This window comes from Protopterus annectens, chromosome 12.part0 (assembly GCF_019279795.1).
Source record: "Protopterus annectens isolate FY-2018-M chromosome 12.part0, PAN1.0, whole genome shotgun sequence".
In the NCBI taxonomy this organism is placed as follows: Eukaryota; Metazoa; Chordata; order Ceratodontiformes; family Protopteridae; genus Protopterus; species Protopterus annectens.
Genome location: NC_056746.1, coordinates 1141876831 through 1141896275, shown reverse-complemented (window position 1 = coordinate 1141896275; position 19445 = coordinate 1141876831). Strand labels below are relative to the sequence as shown.

Genomic DNA, 19445 nt, shown 5'->3' with positions numbered 1-19445 from the left:
AGACTATATATAGAAGGGGAAATTAAGTCAATGCAACCAGTGTTAAGAGAACATGCTCCAAACTTGACTGTATTGCAAAATTCTTTGGGACATGTCTCTTGTCCAAATTGTACAGGAGTGGTGAAGAGGGGATACTAAAACATGCAATGATATTTTATGTATTTATTTATTTATATGGTTTATTTATATGGAAGTTTTTACACTGATCCTTTTTCACCCCTCATAAAACTGAACTGATGTACAAGAAAAAGCAGCTTTGGTGGAGATATAAAAAAGAACTTAAAGCAGATTGGCAACACAATCTTTGACTGTACTGCCTCGACTCCTTTTTAGAAGGACATTAATTATTTTTTCCAGTCATTTTTGGAGATAAAAAGAATTAATGATTTTGATAATATAAACTTAATACCCCTATTCCCAAATGTGTTAAAAAAATGAAATAACACATTTTGTGGACTGTACTGACCATCTCAAGAAAAGTGATCACACAAAACTGGAAGAATAAATCTACTCCCCCATTTAAAGAATTTATAAGTTTAACAACTGAAGTATGTCATCTAGAAACTATTTCAATCAGATCGGGAATGAACAGAATTACCTCTTGCCACAATATATATGGACAAAATTTAAAGCACTGCATGAAAAACAGAAATAAAAAAAATAATATTCTGGAATTGAACTGACATACTACAATAGGCATGGCTAAAAGGTCGACGGACACTCTTGTAAATAGTTATTTTCTATCTTTGTCTGTTGGTAAGGTTAGTTTTTTTAATATGTATACATAATCACTACAAAATGTGTAATCCGTTATATTACATGAAAACGTAATAAAAATAATTGGTACCTACGTATTATCGCAACCAGATTTTTGCACTATCATAATTCGGTATGTGTGTTTGGAAATAGGTTGCTAAACCTAAGAAGGTGTGTGTGAAGAAGTAAGCATTACTGTTTCAGTGGGTATGAGCCAGGAAGAGGGCTAAGTGTGAAACTTGTTGTTTTTGTGTGATGCACCTCATAGCTCCTGTAACTCAATAATGGCACACCGCCTTCCAAGAGCTGTATTTCTCACCATGATGTCAGCAAAGGGAAAGCGAGTCACACAATACACCCTGTCACCCTAGCAAAAGTTAAAGCTGGCAAGGACAAGGAGTGCTGCCTCGCTTAGTTTATGTATGAAGATTTTCACTCTGGATGGTAAGAAAATGTCCCCATTTGGGAAGCATTGCCCATTCTTTAGAAATTATTAAAGCTAAAGTCAAAATCACTTCCCGATTAAACCTAGTAAAAAGTACTGAAAACATCTTACTGCCTGATGATGTGCTTCTTCCTGTTGGTTGTGCCAAGTAGCAGCATTTTCATTTGGACCTGAATATATGGTTAAAAATTGTTAAAAAGTGAAGCAAAAGCATAACTCCTGTGTCTGTGCTTTCCTTCTCTGAAGGATTCCTTCCCACACACTGAAAAACAATCCATTGGTCAGTACGGTAGCAGACATAACAATTCAAGCGTGCGTGTGTAATGCACAACAAGAAAGGAAGAGAGTTTTCTCAATTGTTTGTCTTCCTGAAGCTAATCCAAACTTATTCCTCAGCAAAAAGGACTCATACCACCTCACAATGTTGCATGGACTTGTTTCTACTAAAGTATGCGAAATTCGCAACCGTGAATATCTGGTTGCGATAATACGCAAGTACCAAATATTTTTCAAAAATGACAAAAAGGCTAGTAAATGTCAGTCACACGGAAAATATGACAACTAACTAGGGTTTAAGGAAGCTAGTGCAAACACAAAATTCCTCACTAATCGAAAATTACATGAAACCTTGTTTCACACACACTCACATATACGTTTATATATATATAATATGCATACGTGTACATATGCATAGATAGATACGCACATTATATATATATATATATATATATATATATATATATATATATAAATAAATAAAATAAAATGTACTTCTTTCTGTACATACAGGCATTTTACATACACATTTAAAAAACAGCATATGCATGTGTACACACATTTTATACAATACATACAAATGCACACACACTAAATCAGGTCTACTTTTAAATCTCAAAATACTGAAAGACTGACTTTCAGTATCTCGAGACAAAAACTGAACACCCACTATACCAAAATATTAAAAAAATGAATGTCACTATACCGAAAATTCATAATACTGAACTTTCTGCATGCGACATTCAGTTTTTTAATATAACCTCCACCACAAAAGCACAAAACACCACCTCCCTCCACCACAAAAGCACAAAACACCACCTCCCTCTACACTAAACACACAAACCTACAAAACCTAAGCATAAGCCCCCCCCCTGTACTTCCCCATCTGGGGGTCTGCGCCCCCCACACCCCCACTATTTATATATACCAACTCAGAGGTCGCACTACCAAAAAATACACAAAACAACTACCCCTATACTTACTTCACACACCACACATGCACATGAAAAACACACATACTGCACATTCAAAAAAATACACCACCTTCAACAGTAACACACACACACCCACCTAACATCCAACACCCAAAACTTCCCACAACACTAAAAACAATGCCCAAAACCCTTATAACACTTCCAACTTACCTGAATCTCCGTACACAGCCACACATTGTCCGCGATATCTACCTCACAGACCAGAATGCACTGCAAACACAAACCACGACATACTAAGTGCACTTCCGAAATCTTCAAATACTGAAAGTCGATCTTTCAATTCCAGATTTAAAAGGGATCATACACAAATTTTATATATATATATATATATATATATATATATATATATATATATATATGTTGTTGTGTCTTTCGGCTTTTTCTCAGTTAGGGGGTCGCCACAGCGGAACTCCGGTCCGCTAATGATTGGTAGTTGATTTTTACGTGCCGGGTTAACAGCCCTGACGCACAACCTTCAACGAAGGTACGCCCATTCACGCATGTCTCCACGCAGAAGATGCTCTAGCTGAGAATCAAACCAGACAGTGTCTTACTGTGAGGCGACAACGCTACTGCAGCACCACCACCATGGTCTGGGTCTATATTACATCAACGAACGATTAAATGTTCGAATCTCTAAAGGTCAACATTTAGAGCTCGAACATTTAAATGTTCAAAGATGTAATAAAAACAAAAAAAAGTAACAGAAAATTGTTTTAGCAGGGGGGCAAGCCCTCCCCTGCACCCCCCCCGTTATTTAACTATGCCAACTCTGTGATCGCACATCGGTGCACTACTGTGCGGAATCGGGACATTTCCCTTCCCTACACCGTAGCGTGATCTTGGAATTGCTATATTTAAGTAGGGGACGGAGCCTCTGGTTTTTGTCAGTTTTTTTTTTTTTATTATTTTTAAAGATTATCATACATTTAAATGTTAGATCTGTAAAGGTCAACCTTTGCAGATTCGAACATTTAACTGTTCGTTGATCTAATATAGACCCTATATATGTATTACACACATACATACTATTTATATATATATATATATATATATATATATATATATATATATATATATATACATACACACACACACACACACACACACACACACACACACACACACACACACACATGTGCTCGCACACAACACACACACACACACTACACCACAGTCTTTAAATTATTGAACAGACTTCTCCAAATCACAGAAGATGAAACTTTGTTTCTTTTCAGTGATGCAGTCAATAAAGGGGGATACAAAAATGTTTCTTCCAGGGGGGCCAAGACCCATTCACCCACATGCTTTCCATGTACCCCCTCTACTTTATATATACCAACTCCAAGATAACCCAACAATGAGGAAAAAGAAACACCTTTTCAATTAAGTTGTCCATTAATCTCGCATCAAAAGCCTTAACGTGCACATACGTGTTTGTGTGTGTGTGTGCGCGCGTGTGTCTCCTCTTCTGAAGCTTGAAATCCCATATAAATCGAAACTCATTTTTGCAATACGAAATTTGCAAAATCTTGAAAACCCGTACAAATTTTCCCCAGGGTAAGTAAACACTTGCCCAACATGCCCTTTTTTCTATTGTAGTGAGATCCTGGAGTTGTATATATAGTTAGGGGGGGGTGTAGGGCTGCAACCCCCCACACTGGGGGGTGGAAATGTAGCCTCCCCACCTAGGTGGATTTTATTTGCCACGATGTGTCAGTTTTAAGTTTGGGCAAGTGTTTACTTCAGAAAAATTTGCTGTTCGTGTATTCACGGTTTCATGATTTTCATCTTGTGAAAATAAATTTCTATTATACGGGATTTCAAGGTTTAGAAGATCCTTGTTTTATATATATATATATATATATATATATATATATATATATATATATATATGTGTGTGTGTGTGTGTTTGTGTATATACACATAAGTATAAATAAATACACATACACACACACACTACCCAAACACATTCAGAAAAAACAAACAAACATTCTCTCACCTCAAGATCAATAAAAGAAAACTCTATTCCCAAGTCAATTAAGCTCACTTTTGTCGAAGTGCCAGGTAACCATACACACACAGGTTCATAATACGTTATCAAAAGATAACGTAATCGAACGCTCAAAACATCTAAACAGCCACATATCGAAGCTTTTATTGTGGGGGGCTGTTCCCTCCACCCCCCCCTGCTAAATATATATTCCAACTCCAAGATTGCACTACAGTGAGGAAAGGGCAACTATCTCAATCTTCACTCTACTGTGATCCCACAATGTCATCTTCGAAATGTGGCCATTTCAAAGTTCTGAGCATTCGATTACGTTATCTTTTGATAACGTAATAGGAACCTCACATACACACCCAATTAAACAAATACATGGATGCATACATACACACCGTTTTCTTAGCACAAGTTAAAATATAAAAGGGAAATGTCTGCTCATCCATGCATTTATACCGTTGTACATGCAAACTAGATGTGTGTGCCATTTACTAACTGGAGTCTGCGACTAAATCACAGTCTGAATAGACATGTTACCTCGCATGTATGTTTAGGATAATACAAATCCAGTAAACCAGTGCTGCAGTACACATTACATCTCTAATCAAAATACTATTCTCCTACCTGCTCCAAGTGTGTTCTACTATACTGTAAACATCATTATTTGCAGTCTGAACTGTTGCTACAGCTCTCCAGCTGCCTTTTTTACCTACAGAAGCTCCCGTTTCCATGATGTCATTGTGGTCAGATTATGCAATTACACCAGCCTGTCTGAAAGCAGCAGTAAAAAATGAGGAGGCCAAGGTCACTGGATTTGGCTTTTTCCATTACTTATTCTTCTCAGTAAAATAAGTTGTAACTTGTTTAGTCGGTGCTAGTTATGAGGGAAAAAAAGCATTCAAAGATTTTCTCTGACTCCAGAGAACAAAAAAAAAAAAAAAAACTCTACTCATCGTAAACGAAAATGAGATGCAACTACAGTTTATGTATGGCTAAGGCATCAAACAGGAAGTCAATCTAGCTCTACATTACCTGGGAACAAAAGCAAGTTCACAGACTTTTTAAACGAAAAATTATAAACACTGAAAAAAACATTATTCCATAATAAAACACAATGCCACTACCATCATGAACCCCATACTCCTCATTCTAAATCTCTTGGAAAAACATACAAACATCCACAGGAAACTGTAAACCTCTCTCATGATCAAGTCTACTTAAGTTAAAAGGTTCAAGTGGGCTACTACACTTCACAAGAATGCACAATAGCCGAAATGAAAGTGTGATAATGTTTGACTGCTTTATGCCTGCATTTCATCATATTTTCACTGTCTGCCTAACATTTGTAGATATTTTACTACCTACAGAATGCATAGTATTACTCTCCTTCCACTATTTTAGTGTCGGGCTACTTCATGTCTGTGTATCCTGAAACATTCACCATTTGTTTTTCCATTCTTCTAATTCTGTCTGCACACCGAAGGTGGTCATCTTTGCACTGCGCTGCTGCTGATCATGTGTACTACACACATCATTCAGTAGCTTATTTTTGATTTGCCTCATTGTACAATTTGCTCTCTAAACCAGGCAAAATCTAAAAACCCAGTCAGAACACCATGATTAACATGTATAAAGTAAATCAAATGGACAACTAGAACTGCCACGGTTCTTCCCCTCCTGGACAGCAAACCCTCCTCAGTTCCCTTCCTCTCACTTTCCTCATAGCTAACAATTCATTTTTAAGCCCCTCCCCTTCCATTCTCCTCTATTGCCTTTCTCCTACCTCTCTACTAGCCCTGGAAACATCAATAAAATTTCTTCAAATTACTTCTTTCCTATTTCCCTTCTCTCAAGTCTTAAAACGTTTTATTTGTTAAAACATTTCCTTTCATGTTTCTACGTCTACTTTCCTTCCTTCCTCCTACTAACAACAGTATAATTGTATCATGTACATATCTTCAATTCGCTTTATGGTTGTATTCTTGCTAGAAACAGCTCTCTCCTAGTATATATAACTACACATACAACTATACCAAGCACACATCCTACTATATTTCTATATTTTTTTTTTTTTGTTTGTTTGAACTGTAAACCGCATAGAGCTTCCCTCCCTTGACTTCTGTTGAAAAGGGAGCTGGACTACCCTATTAAACAAAAGCAAAGAAATAAATGCCATGAAAAAACAGAATTTGTAGTTATTGGCCGTTTGGGCGGTCTTCCATCTCTCTCAACTTTCTGATTTGAAGGTCTGCATTTGCACTTGTTTCTGTCCTGTAACTCCTGGGCCCATCTCATTTGCTCACTCAATTTTTTTTATTTTTTTTTATCTGCTTTTACTGTATTTGTGTTTCTTCCTACTTTAATTTGCTTTTGCATCATCTTAAAAGTACTCAATTGTATTTATTACTGCTTGGTGTAACTCATTCTAAGCCTTTTAGTTTAAGCACTTGGGCTTCAGACCAGCTATTTTACATTAAGAAGGTTTGTGGTCTGCAGTGTAGTGGCAGAACAGGTAGCTTACATCCTTCTAAGTTGGGAACTGCTGATTGAGGGCTCAGTGTCTGTTATTCTAAAAGTGTATTAATTCTGATTTAAGCACTTGGGCTTTAGGCCAGTTATTTTACATTAAGAGGGTTTGTGGTCTGCACTCTTGTGGGAGGAGAGGCTGGACTCTGCCCTTCTGAGCTAGGAATTTCTAGTTTAAGGCTTATAGTGCCTGCATATTTGAACTGCTTCTTACTGAAATTGGTACACCTTGCTTGCTGTAGCATAGACTAGATCCAGGCCTGCTGAATCTAGCTTTGTTTGTATAACTTGAGCACTAATCCAGGCATTATTTAAAGTATTTAATTGTATTTATTACTGCTTGGTAGTAACTTGATTAAAGTGTAGCTATCATTCTAAGTCTTTTGGATTAAGCACTTGGGCTTCAGACCAGTTGTTGTACATTAGGAAGGTTTGTGGCCTGCACTGTGGTGGCAGGACAGGTAGCTTACATCCTTCTAAGTTGGGAACTGCTGATTGAGGGCTCAGTGTCTGTTATTCTAAAAGTGTATTAGTTCTGGTATAAGCACTTGGGCTTCAGGCCAGTTATTTTACATTACGAAGGTTCGTGTTCTGCACTCTTGTGGGAGGAGAGGCTGGACTCTGCCCTTCTGAGCTGGGAATTTCTGGTTAAAGGCTTATAGTGCCTGCATATCTGAACTGTTTCTGACTGAAATTGGTACACCTTGTTTGCTGTAGCATAGACTAGATCCAGGCCTGCTGAATCTAGCTTTGTTTGTATGCTTGTTGTTTATTTGCTTGTTATTTCCCTGAAATGCTAATTCCACCTAAAGCGTGGCTTTTCAGCGCTTCTGTGGATCCCTAGTGATATCTGCATTGCTTACTGTACTTATTTCCTTATTTCACTTGAAAGAAAGTTACTGTCTGTCGTTTTTGCATTTAAATTACCTGTAACACATTGCATTTAAGTTACCTGGCACTTGCTCACTAAAGCAATTATATAAGTCAGCACTAAAAAATTAAAAGCACTACACCCTCACAAACTCCCCTTGAGTACCTTGTTCCCCATTGGCCCTTTTTTTCAATTATAAAGGAATTCCCAATACTATTCTAGCATGTCCAAAGGTCAGTTGTCAATCTCCTCTCCGGTCCAGCTGGTGAATTTGGGAATCTTGAGGCAATGTTACAACTGCCTCATGTACACAGACAACCCTCTCCTCCTCCCAACAAATTCCAACACATGTGAGAGATGCAACCATATAGCCATCAAAACAAAGTAAAATATCAGTAGGAAAAAGACCGCAACCACCAGTAAATGACGTCCAACGAGTTTATTAACGCAAGCAGACTGCCATATAACGTTTTCGTCAACACACACTTTTGACTTCATCAGATACAATAAAAGGCACAGCTTTGCTGGATTTATACCACAATCAATCATTCAATTACAATAATAAATAAGTTCTCTTAAAGAAACCAATATAAAACTTCAAAAAGGGCATAAAATATGCATAAAAATATTCTAATAACATTCCTTGACAATAATTGAAACATAATAAAAAGTTTATCATCAAATCTATGTTTACATGTTATTCAAAATGTATAAAAAACTTTTATATACCAATATACAGATTTATAATGTTCAAAAAGTACTTGATTTGAACACAGTTATGTAGATAAATTATACCTTGCCAGCTTTTAACTTAAGCAAAGGCACTATACATATAAAATCATTGAGACCTGGAGCCCTACTGGCTTCTAATAAGATCTGCCAGTTTGTTTCCCTATGCTCCAGCTTAGTCTCCCAAGGGCCACCCCGGTTATCTTTGGCCATTGTTTCAAGGACAAAAAATTCATATCTAGCCTTGGGGCATACCGAAAGAGGTCTATAAAAGGCATTTTTAACATTTTCTTTCTGTATTTCATAAAGATGTTCATAAATTCGCCTTTTGAGATGTCTTTCGGTTTTGCCCACATAGAATGCCGGACATTCTAAGCAAGTTGCTAAATATATTACTGTCTGACTGTTACAACTGAAAAAATGTGAGGACCTTATCACCCTACTTCTAGCTACGAGAAAAATTTGGTCAGTGTATATAACCATATAGCCATACTGGAAGCTAAGCTCTCTCAACTCAGTACTGGCGAAACCAGTCAGGAGGAGAAGGAAACCACACTCACTACAATTCCAGTCTCACATAGACCTACCACGACAGCAAACCAAACACATAAACACACAAAAACATACTCGGAGGCTCTAAATAAAAATCTGCCTAAGCAGCAGAGACCTCCAAAGCAGACACCCAAGCAACCGCTACCCCAAAACAAACACTTGCAACACATAGCTCACAAAGCCAGTGTGCCAAACAGTCACAGCCCTTAAGGCTAAACAACACACCTGATACACTTGTAATACGTGACTCTATCGTCAGGCACACTGACGTCCCGCTCACCAGGCTGAACAAGGAGAAGGTCACGGTGAGCTGCCTGTCGGGCGCTAGGATCCGTCACATAACACAAGCACTCAGGTCACTCCAAGGCAAGTACAAATATGACTCAGTCATTGTCCATGCTTGTGTGAATGATCTGAGACGTACTTCCCTGGACTACATGAAAAGAGACATAGAGGAGCTCTCTGAGCATGTAGCCTACGCTGGTATGACCCTGACCTTGAGTAGCATCTTACCCTCACCAAGAATGATGCCACAATATGAAGACAAGATGATCAATTTCAACAATTGGCTTAAGTATTGGTGTCATTCAAAGGGGATCCAATGCCTGTCAGCCTGGGATGACATGCTTCACAAGCCACGATGCTTCGCTAGGGACACCTTGCAACTGTCACCCCTGGGCTTTCGGATATTGGCAAAGGCTCTTGCTACCCCCATAGTGCCTTTTTAGGCAAGGCTCAAAAGACAAACCCACCTCCATATGTATCACAAGGGATAAGAAACTAAGAGTAATGCTACTCAACGCCAGAAGTCTAAACCTCAAGATGCACGCACTCAAAACTGTCCTTTGCATGGAGAACATCGATATCTGTGCAGTAACAGAAACCTGGTTCAAGTCTCCCGAGAGCACCCCAGCACTATCAGGTTATACCTCATACCATGCTTTTCGGCCCCAAAACTTGGACCGAACCACAAAAGGAGGGGGGTAATCAATATTCGTCAAAGATACCCACACCTCCAGGTTGGTGGCACAGCACGAAGCATCAAAGACTATCCATGTGCAACTAACAGTGGGTAAAACTGCCTTCCAGTTTATAGCCTGCTACAGACCACCCTCCCAAACCCAGGAACCCCACTCGGCCTTCCTGAGAACACTGGAAAATATGAAGGTCTCTCCAAACACCATTATATTGGGCGACTTCAACTACCCAAACATATACTGGGAGCATTACTCTAGCTCCAACACCCCAGCCCAAAGGTTCCTAGAATTTATAAACTCAAATGCTATGGAACAACTTGTTACCACTCCCATAAGAGGGGAAAACATACTGTACCCGATCATCACCAACATGGTGACTCTATGCTCCAGACCAGAAGAGTATCCCTCACTGGCAAGATCAGCCCATAAACTAATCTCACTGGATATTCACATCCCGACTCCACCCCGTGCCCTGAAAACCACAGTGAAAAACTTCTCTAAAGCAAATTTCATACGCCTCAAAACCAAGGTGGAATCCTTCAAAGCCCCCGGGCCTGTGGAAAATACGGCCCAGGCCGCAGAATCCTTTATAAATGCATTCTATGAACACCTTCAGGAATGCACGGATCATGCAATCCCAAATAAAACCAAGACCCAATCCTACAAAGGCAGACGTCCTGTCTGGTGGACCCCAGCCATAAACAAACTATACAATAGAAGGAGGAATCTACTACAAGATAGAGCAAAATCCCAAAAAGGGAAGGCATCTCTGATCAGTATTAGCAAAAAACTACGGGCACTCATAAAATCGTCTAAGGCCAGCTTCGAGAAAAAAATTGCACAGGACACTAAGGATAATCACAAGGCTTTCTTTAGTTATGTTAGGAACCTGGGTGGGAATTCCCAGATATGCTCAGAATTAGTCCAAAATTACAAAAAATACACAGAACCGACAGACATTGCCAACATCCTAGCTGACAGGTTCAGCACAAACTCCCCCCCACCCCCACCAAAAGGGCAAATATCTATCCCAGCAGAGTGCTGCCCCCCTGACATCTCAGATGCTCAGATAAGAGCTGCCCTCTCCAAAGCAAAAAACACAGCATCAATGGGACCAGACGGTGTCCCGGGCTGCGTCGTACATGAACTCCAAGAAGAGCTAAACCCAAACATAAAACTACTGTTCAATCTCAGCCTTACTACAGGATATGTACCCAAAGAGTGGCGTACAGCAACAGTGGTCCCTCTCCATAAAGGTGATGCCTCAACGGATGCTGGAAACTATCGCCCCATAAGCCTGACTAGCTTGGTCTGCAAAGCTATGGAAAGGATCATCATGGACCTCATAAATAAAGATATTGGGGACCTACAGACACTGAATCCTACCCAGTTCGGCTTTGTTAAGGGCAGATCCTGCCTCTTAAACCTGGTTGATTTCTTTGAAACAGTCACCAAGGCCATTGATGAGGGGAAGGTGGTCCTCACAGTCTACCTGGACCTCGCAAAAGCCTTTGATACAATACCCCACTCGGGCATTATAGATAAGCTCACCAGCTTAAATATAAACCCCTATGTCACTAGATGGGTTGCAAACTGGCTCAAGGACAGAACCCACATGGTTAGAATTGCTGGAGCCATGTCAGAATCCAAACTAGTTACAAGTGGCGTCCCACAAGGCTCAGTCCTGGGACCTCTCTTGTTCGGTATATATTTCTCAGAGGTACAGGCCAACACAGAAGGACTGTGGCTGACCAAGTTTACAGATGACTGCAAACTGGGCGCCATAATCGACTCTCCAGCCGACACAAGCATCCTCCAAAAGGGCCTCATAGAAAAAGACAACTGGTGCCAGAGCCATGGCCTCAAGCTAAACGCCAAAAAGTGTATAGTCATCCCCTTTGGCAAAAACAAAGTGCCCACAAATTACCACATAGGTGGTAATCCATTAAGTACAGAAAAAGTAATTAGGGACCTGGGGACCCAAGTTGATAGCAATCTCTCATTTGACAACCACGTGGCCAAAGTGGTTAGAAAAACATTTTATATAGCCCACCTAACCATGAAGGGATTCACATCTAGATCAGGGGAGGTCACCGTGCTTCTTTACTCATCCCTCATCAAGCCCATAATTGAGTACAATGCCCCTTTTGGGATGTACCTTACCAGACACCTGCAGCAACTGGAAAGACCCCAAAAGTACCTCACCAAGAGGATCAAAGGGCTCAAAACAGATGCCATATGCTGCCCAGTTAAAGAAACTCCAGCTCTACTCAGTGGCATACCGCCTGCCCAGAGGAGATCTATGCCTGACATATAAAGCCATGTCCAACCCGGAATTAATGGACATGCTGCACCTCAGAAAATCCAAATCCCATCAAGCTACGAGCGACTTGAACCTCAGCACTGAAATAAATAGGACATGCTGGAGGGACAGATTCATAACCCAGAGGCTCCCTTCACTCTAGAATAAAATCCCAGTCCAGGTTAGGCAGAGTCCCTCACTGACTCTCTTCAAGAGGAATCTTGATGAGTGGATGGGAGATCGTAGGTTTACCCCCGGGTATCACTTCTGTGTCACTGTTAGACAGAGGCACAGTATACTAACCTCGAAAAAGGGCATAGCAAAATGAATTTAAAATGGGTGGCGAAAGCCAAACACACTCTGGCTAGGCTTATAAATGCCCTAGGGCAGATAGCCTAGTATGAACCTATGAATGTAAAGGCTGCAAACAAACAAAGGGTTGTATTGTTTATTGTACCGTACATCTGGGATTACCAATATATAAAAAATTTGGCAAGGTTAGACATATCTCACAAATACCCAATTAAAGCATTTCTGTATCAAAGAGAGAGAAAATAAAAAGTTTTGTATAGTAAGTTTGAACATTCCAGGCATTATATTAACTCAAACGTACAACACACAAGCAAAACTCCAATCAGGCTTTTTATTGACTGAATAGCTACTCCACTCTAACTGGATACTAAAAGTCATACAAGAGGAACTGCATCCTATTCCATTCCAGGCAGCATAAAAAAAGTGTATGCCTCAAAGCTAGACATCAGAAACATCAGCTAATAATGTCATACTCTTTAGCAACAAAATAATGCACTTTTGAAGAATCCCAGATGACACAAACATAAAAAAGCAACATCACACTAGGTAACAGTCAGGCATCTCCTCGCGTTAACAGTCACCAGCTTTACCTTTTCCAGGCTTTAAAATGTAAACAAAAGTATCAAACACCCTACTAACTAAAATGGAACAAACTATCATGAAACAGGTAAATTCACCCTTTATAAACATACATTCACCCATCACTACACACTCCTGCAAAGTCTATGCTGATCAACACACAGAGACAGGGAGCAGTATTTGAAGCCAATGCATCCAAAGCTATATACCCCCCTCCTACATACTCTACACCTCATCTACTAGAAAGTTTATCAACCTACATAAATAATCCGATCATAAAACAGTTTTCATTAAAACCAAGAGAACAAAACTATTCCTGCAGGGATGCAGTTTTCAAGAACTGCAAAGGACAAACTGGGAACAGGCTTCCAGCTCTGCTTATAGGCCTGGAAAATGTTCATAGTTTAAAGAAAAACAAATGTTAACGCGACATAGTTAAAGCTAGATGCAAATAGTATATAGATAAACCTACTTGGAAATGCTGCTGTAAAGTATGACATACAAAGCTTTATCTTTGGTAATGTTCCTAGTTCCAGTGCAGCTCTATTCAAAATAAGGGTTTACATAAAGCTTAAGGTTCAGAACATTAATGCCACCAAACACACGCTGTAAATGTACGTACATACTGTAAATACTACACATGTTCACAGTAGCTGCCATCTCTCGGCTCCTATTAATTTGGGTTCATTCATGTGTTCAGATATAACTGTTAATTAGTATCCTGAAACACTCAAAGAAACCACATCAAAACATATTTTTTAACTCCAAGTCTAACCTACACTTCATTCTATCACTTACAATCAACTAACCAACTGCTAACCTTCACTTTAACCAGCTTATCTGAGGCATATTAAGGCTGAAATCAACTACTATACATCCCCATACTAGATTCTGTGAGCCCTTCCTATTTATTTTTCTTGATGCCCTAAAATTGTATCCTATATAACTGCATATACCATCTAATTGTGAAATTTCTGTTTTGCTGTTATCATACTTGTCTAAATATGTGTGTAAATATATATATATATATATATATATATATATATATATATATATATATATATATATATATATATATTACACATTGTATTTGTATAATGTGGTTAAATGTTTACAATTTCACTTTGTATTGGACCTTCTCCTCCTGTCCTCTACTAAAAATAGGCTAACACCCAGTTGGGCATCCAGGCAAATAAAAAAAAAAAATACATAAATAAAATTATAGATAACTTGCTCACCACACCAGGACTCACACCCAAATTGAAAAATATTGGGCATTGGTCAGTGCCTTAGGGCTGGTCTGGTAGAATCAATAAGGAGTCTTACTGCCTAAAATCAAATATAATGAAAGGCAATGAAAAGAATGGCAACTGTCATTATTTCTATGATGGTGTGCAAACAAAAAAAAAAAAAAAAAAAAAAAAAAAAGGCCAAGACATTTTTATGTTATATATGCACATCTGTGAATATATAGATACAAGTGGTTCTACAATGTACAGATTCCACTTACGCATGCATGCATGCGTACATACATTTTATAAGTAACATGTTACTCTACTTAAGCAGCAGCGATTTTACTTTCACAGCGTTCAAAACTTTGCACTGATAACTGCATATTGGTACAGTACAAATAGGATTACAGTGACAGACAGTGGGGAATGCAGAACTACAGCAGTAAACTGACAGCTAACAGCCACAATATCAGTGATGGAGAGACTACAAGACTGCAGAAGAACAGAAAGCAAGCCTTAAAAACACCAGTGGTAAAGACAAAAGGGCTGGTTTAATGCGAGTCATGGCAGTGCAACAGGAGGGCAGAGGGGCTCTGGGATTGCATACAATGGGGTACCGCTCTGCAGTACCAAGCGGTGTGACCACTATAGTTCACTGTGTTTACTTTTGCCAAGAAAGTAGTATACAAAATGGTGGAACTATAAAGTGTGTGTGTGTGTGCTGTATGAAGAATTGATCAAGGCAGCAGGATTGGTCATCACTGTAGACCAGGGATTAAAGGAAGAGATCCATTTTGACAAAAGGTTATGCAGGAGAGACATTTTGCTAGAAAGGAAATAAATCAAAGAAAACTGCTGTTTGGACTGGTCACAGGCAAACATCTGAGGTGGCAAGAAGGAGGTTCTCTCTATAAAAGTTGTTTTTCCTTGCTATATTGGCCTTACAAGAGTCACAAATTACATAGTTAGGCTAAACAACTGCCCCATTGGTATCATACCTCTCAACCTCATAATGCAAGAAATCTGGACCAAGTCAAAAGTAATGGGGGGACAACGGTCCCAAAATAGGGATAGGTTTTAAATACTGCTCTTACAAAATTAGAAAATAATGGGATTTGTGTTAGCATGCATATTCTGAAGGAGATGAAGTCCGAAACTCAAATATGTGTCATTACTGCCAACTTCAACCATCAGTGATTTGCCAGAAAACTACAAATTTTATAACTACAAATGTTATGCGGTACAGTCCAGAAATATAGGAGGTAACAACATAGACATTCTCCAAAAATCTGAACAGTCGAGAGGTACGATTGGTACAGAGCTGCACAGCCATTGCAGATTTTAATAGCTGCTACTAAACCTAGAACCTAATCGCCAACATGCCGGCAAACCCACTACCGTCTGTGCAAAATCTGTAGATTTCCTACCCTGACACAAAGGTAATACTACATATTTATTAGTGGCAGGTTTCAATAACTGCCAGTACAGTTAAAGTCAAAAATAATGCTTTGAAAAAAGGGGAGCATATACCACGGTGTAGACAGATGCTACATCTAAACAAGGTAGCCAGAAACTGGAGCCAGTGTTGTTGTCACAAGTTTTTTTTTTTTTTAATGTCATTCTGACTTTAAACCTGTTCATGTCATCGCGGCTGCAAACTGTGCAAGCTCGTATCACGATCTCCTAATAACGTCTTTTTCTTTACCGCAAACACACCAATCAATCCAAACATGCAAAAACGTGTCAGGCAAAACAGGTAAACTCCTAAAAAAGCGAAAATAATGGATTACTCCAGATAAGCCTCCGACTTTTAGTTTTACAGTTTCACAGTATACGTATAATGCCCACTTCGGCAGCAGTAAACACCTTCTAGATCGTGTAACCACTCTGAAAATATGTACAGCCAGAACGTTCAGTACCGCCCCAACTGCGCCCAGACCTCTCAACTGTGCCTGATTTTGACTCAAATTTTACGTCTGCCCTCTTAAAACTGGTGACTGTTGGAGAAAATGTGGAGAACTGCAATTCATAAATTATGACAGCAATTACTGATATAGACTTATTTTATTTCAGAAAATGTATTCCTGTTCTCTTATTCTGTCAATGTCTCAAGTTAACAGTGCTCATATTTAAAAAATGTCCCTGATTATTTCTAGTTTTGTCCCGGATTCTGTTGAGATTTGTCCCTGATTGGTTGAAAACTGTGGCGCCCACCTCTTGGGTTGGGCAGCCGTGTTACTTAACAGTACCAAGGCGGCACTCAGACAGCCAGTGGAAATCATTACCACCACTAAAACAACAAAAACGAGCAAAGACTACATGGGGCAGGAACTATAAGGGATCAAATTATGCGTTGGAGACTTTACTAAACCGTCCCCACCGGTGAATAGAAGCAGTCCGGAATGCGCTTTCCTTATACACCACATCGGTTGTGAATGAGATTATATTCACTCAAAGAGTCGCTGGAAGTGGTTATCGTGCCACAGAGATCAAGGAACGGTACAACGATTTATATAATTAGTAAGCCATACTGTACAAACAGTGAACTGCCCATTATTCAAACATGAAAAATAAAATAAAACGAGCACATGGGAACCCGCCGATGTATGTGCTACCCCTCCTAATTGAGTTTTTGCACAGCAATTGTAATACTCCTGCCTCGTATTCGAAATACATACCATAGCGGAAAAAACTGCAACAAAAGTGGAACTTGCTGTCCAAATCTGTAGTTTCTGTTACGGCAACAAAGGGGAAACTTGCTATCCAAATTTGCAATTTATGAACACAATTCACAATGATAATAAAAATTGCGTAGTAGGTCATCTTGCATAGCACTACACTAAATTCTACGCCAACAGCGCAACTTTCCTGCCTGTTTGACTTTGATACACGCTTCAAGATATTTGTCATACATCACACGATCAGACCAATTTCTTGACTAAACTCTTCTAGTGTAAGCTGTATCAAATGTAGTACTTTACGTATTTGTAACTACAATTAACAATAAAATTATCTGGTGTTAACATCCAAGTAATCATAACAGTACTGCTGACGTCATTCGTGACACAAAACGCTGTCAACAATGACAAAACCTTATCCCTGTCACAAGGAAAAGCACAGACAAACTGGAACAATAACTTGGAAGGGTTAAAACTAAATCAAAATGATCAAGCACTTTTTTGTTAAATGACGTCTACGGAAAAACACCCACCGTTATAAAAACTGTGACAAAACGTCATTTTATTTTGTATTACGCAAAGGTAAACAGCTTCACACTTTTTATAAGACAATCAATTAAGAAAACATTTCTGCCGCAGTGGTTCTAACTTAAAATAAATCAACAGTATTTGCAATCCTTAGTCAACCAGCGTGGCAAAAAAAATCTACACCAAAGTTCGGATCTCCACGATTCGAACCATGAAGAATAAGTGCAGAGGCTTCCTCGCAAGGATAGTAAATCCAGTTTTATGGACTACAACGCAAAAGTCTAAATTATATAAATTACTAATTTGGATACTACTGCAACCCAACCCTCAATCATTATTTCTAAGAAAAATTTAAGGATTCCTGTAAAAAAAATATTAACACACCAGGGGACGAGATCAATTAATATATCCTAATGAACGATTGGATAATCTGTCTGCCAATCATAACCTCCCTCAACCTGATTAGCTAGCTCTGCCCTCAATCAACTGCACACTGGCAAGTCAGGTAGTTAGTGCAGGCCTTGCTGGCCTTCAGGCATGTTGTTGTATGAAAACCACTAACCAAATAACTTCAGAAACTACTATGAAGTAAATGAAGAAAGCAACAGCTACAGTGAAAAAAATCTTCAACATATACTGACATAACTGACAACAAATGTTAACACCACCAATGCACGATCATAACACATTACGCACCTCTCCATCACGGTCTCTCCAGTAAATCCAACATGCATACAACATTTTAGTATACAATAACTTTTTATTTACACAAAGTAAATTACAGCAAATCTACATACGTAATTTGGCTTCTATGTGCTCAAATCTATCAGAGTCAGATATGCCTTACCTAATTCATGAATGAGGCACTGTGTAGCAGGATGTTGCCCTACTTGATCTCCGCAAGCGCACTCTCTTTCGCTGCACCGCGAGCTCCAATATCGGCGCCGGCGCGAGGCCAGTTCCTCAGCATTTAGGGTGCACGCGCCAATGATCTCTAGAAACACGCTGAATGGACGAGAAGAAAAACGTGTACGCGCCTCGCTGCAGCGCACGCTAGTTTTCTTCTCTGTGTATTTGTCAGTCTCAATACGAAAGGCACAAAACTACTGTTGAAATGACTGACTCCTTGTGGTATCTTGTAATCTTCATAGCATAGGTACAGCGTATTTTCGCTGGTGAATTTTTATTTTTATCATATTATACCAAACCAGACTGTTTACGGAAATATTTTGCTGAGTAAATAAAGGCTGCATCTAAGTAGTAAGTATTTGTTCAAAATAAAACATAACCATAAAAGTAATGGTGTGCGTTATTCGTGTTTTATTTTTTTGTGATTAAATGTAAATAACATTTATTAGTCGCTGCGTCCTTGGAAACGCTTGTGCCACTGAGTAAGGTAATTAAACACATCAACTGCGTTTGCTCTGACGAGAGAGGTTGGGCTGAAAACCCACTGGTGTACTGTGATGGACACGGGTGCAACGTTGCTGTTCACCAAGGTAACGTATGGTACTTTTTGTTGACTCACTTGAATATGGCAAAGTACACACAACACACTTTCAGTGGACTGGTATGCAAAGGCTAGCAGGCAGAAGTACGAAAACGCGCGTGTGTTGTAAACGTATTTCCGAGAGACAAGTGTCGGGGGTGTTTTGACCTTGCTATGAACCTTTTATACTGCC

The 19445-nt window shown here is 39.2% G+C and overlaps 1 protein-coding gene across 1 annotated transcript in view; it reads right to left on the bottom strand.

The window, feature by feature from the left end:
- Positions 1–18723, bottom strand: part of LOC122817033 (trichohyalin-like) — a 1834860-nt gene extending 1816137 nt beyond the window's left edge. The window contains exon 1 of the mRNA XM_044090165.1: positions 18611–18723. The gene's annotated coding sequence lies outside the window, so the exon portion shown is untranslated. The remainder of the gene's footprint in view (positions 1–18610) is intronic.
- Between the last annotated feature and the right edge of the window lie 722 nt (positions 18724–19445).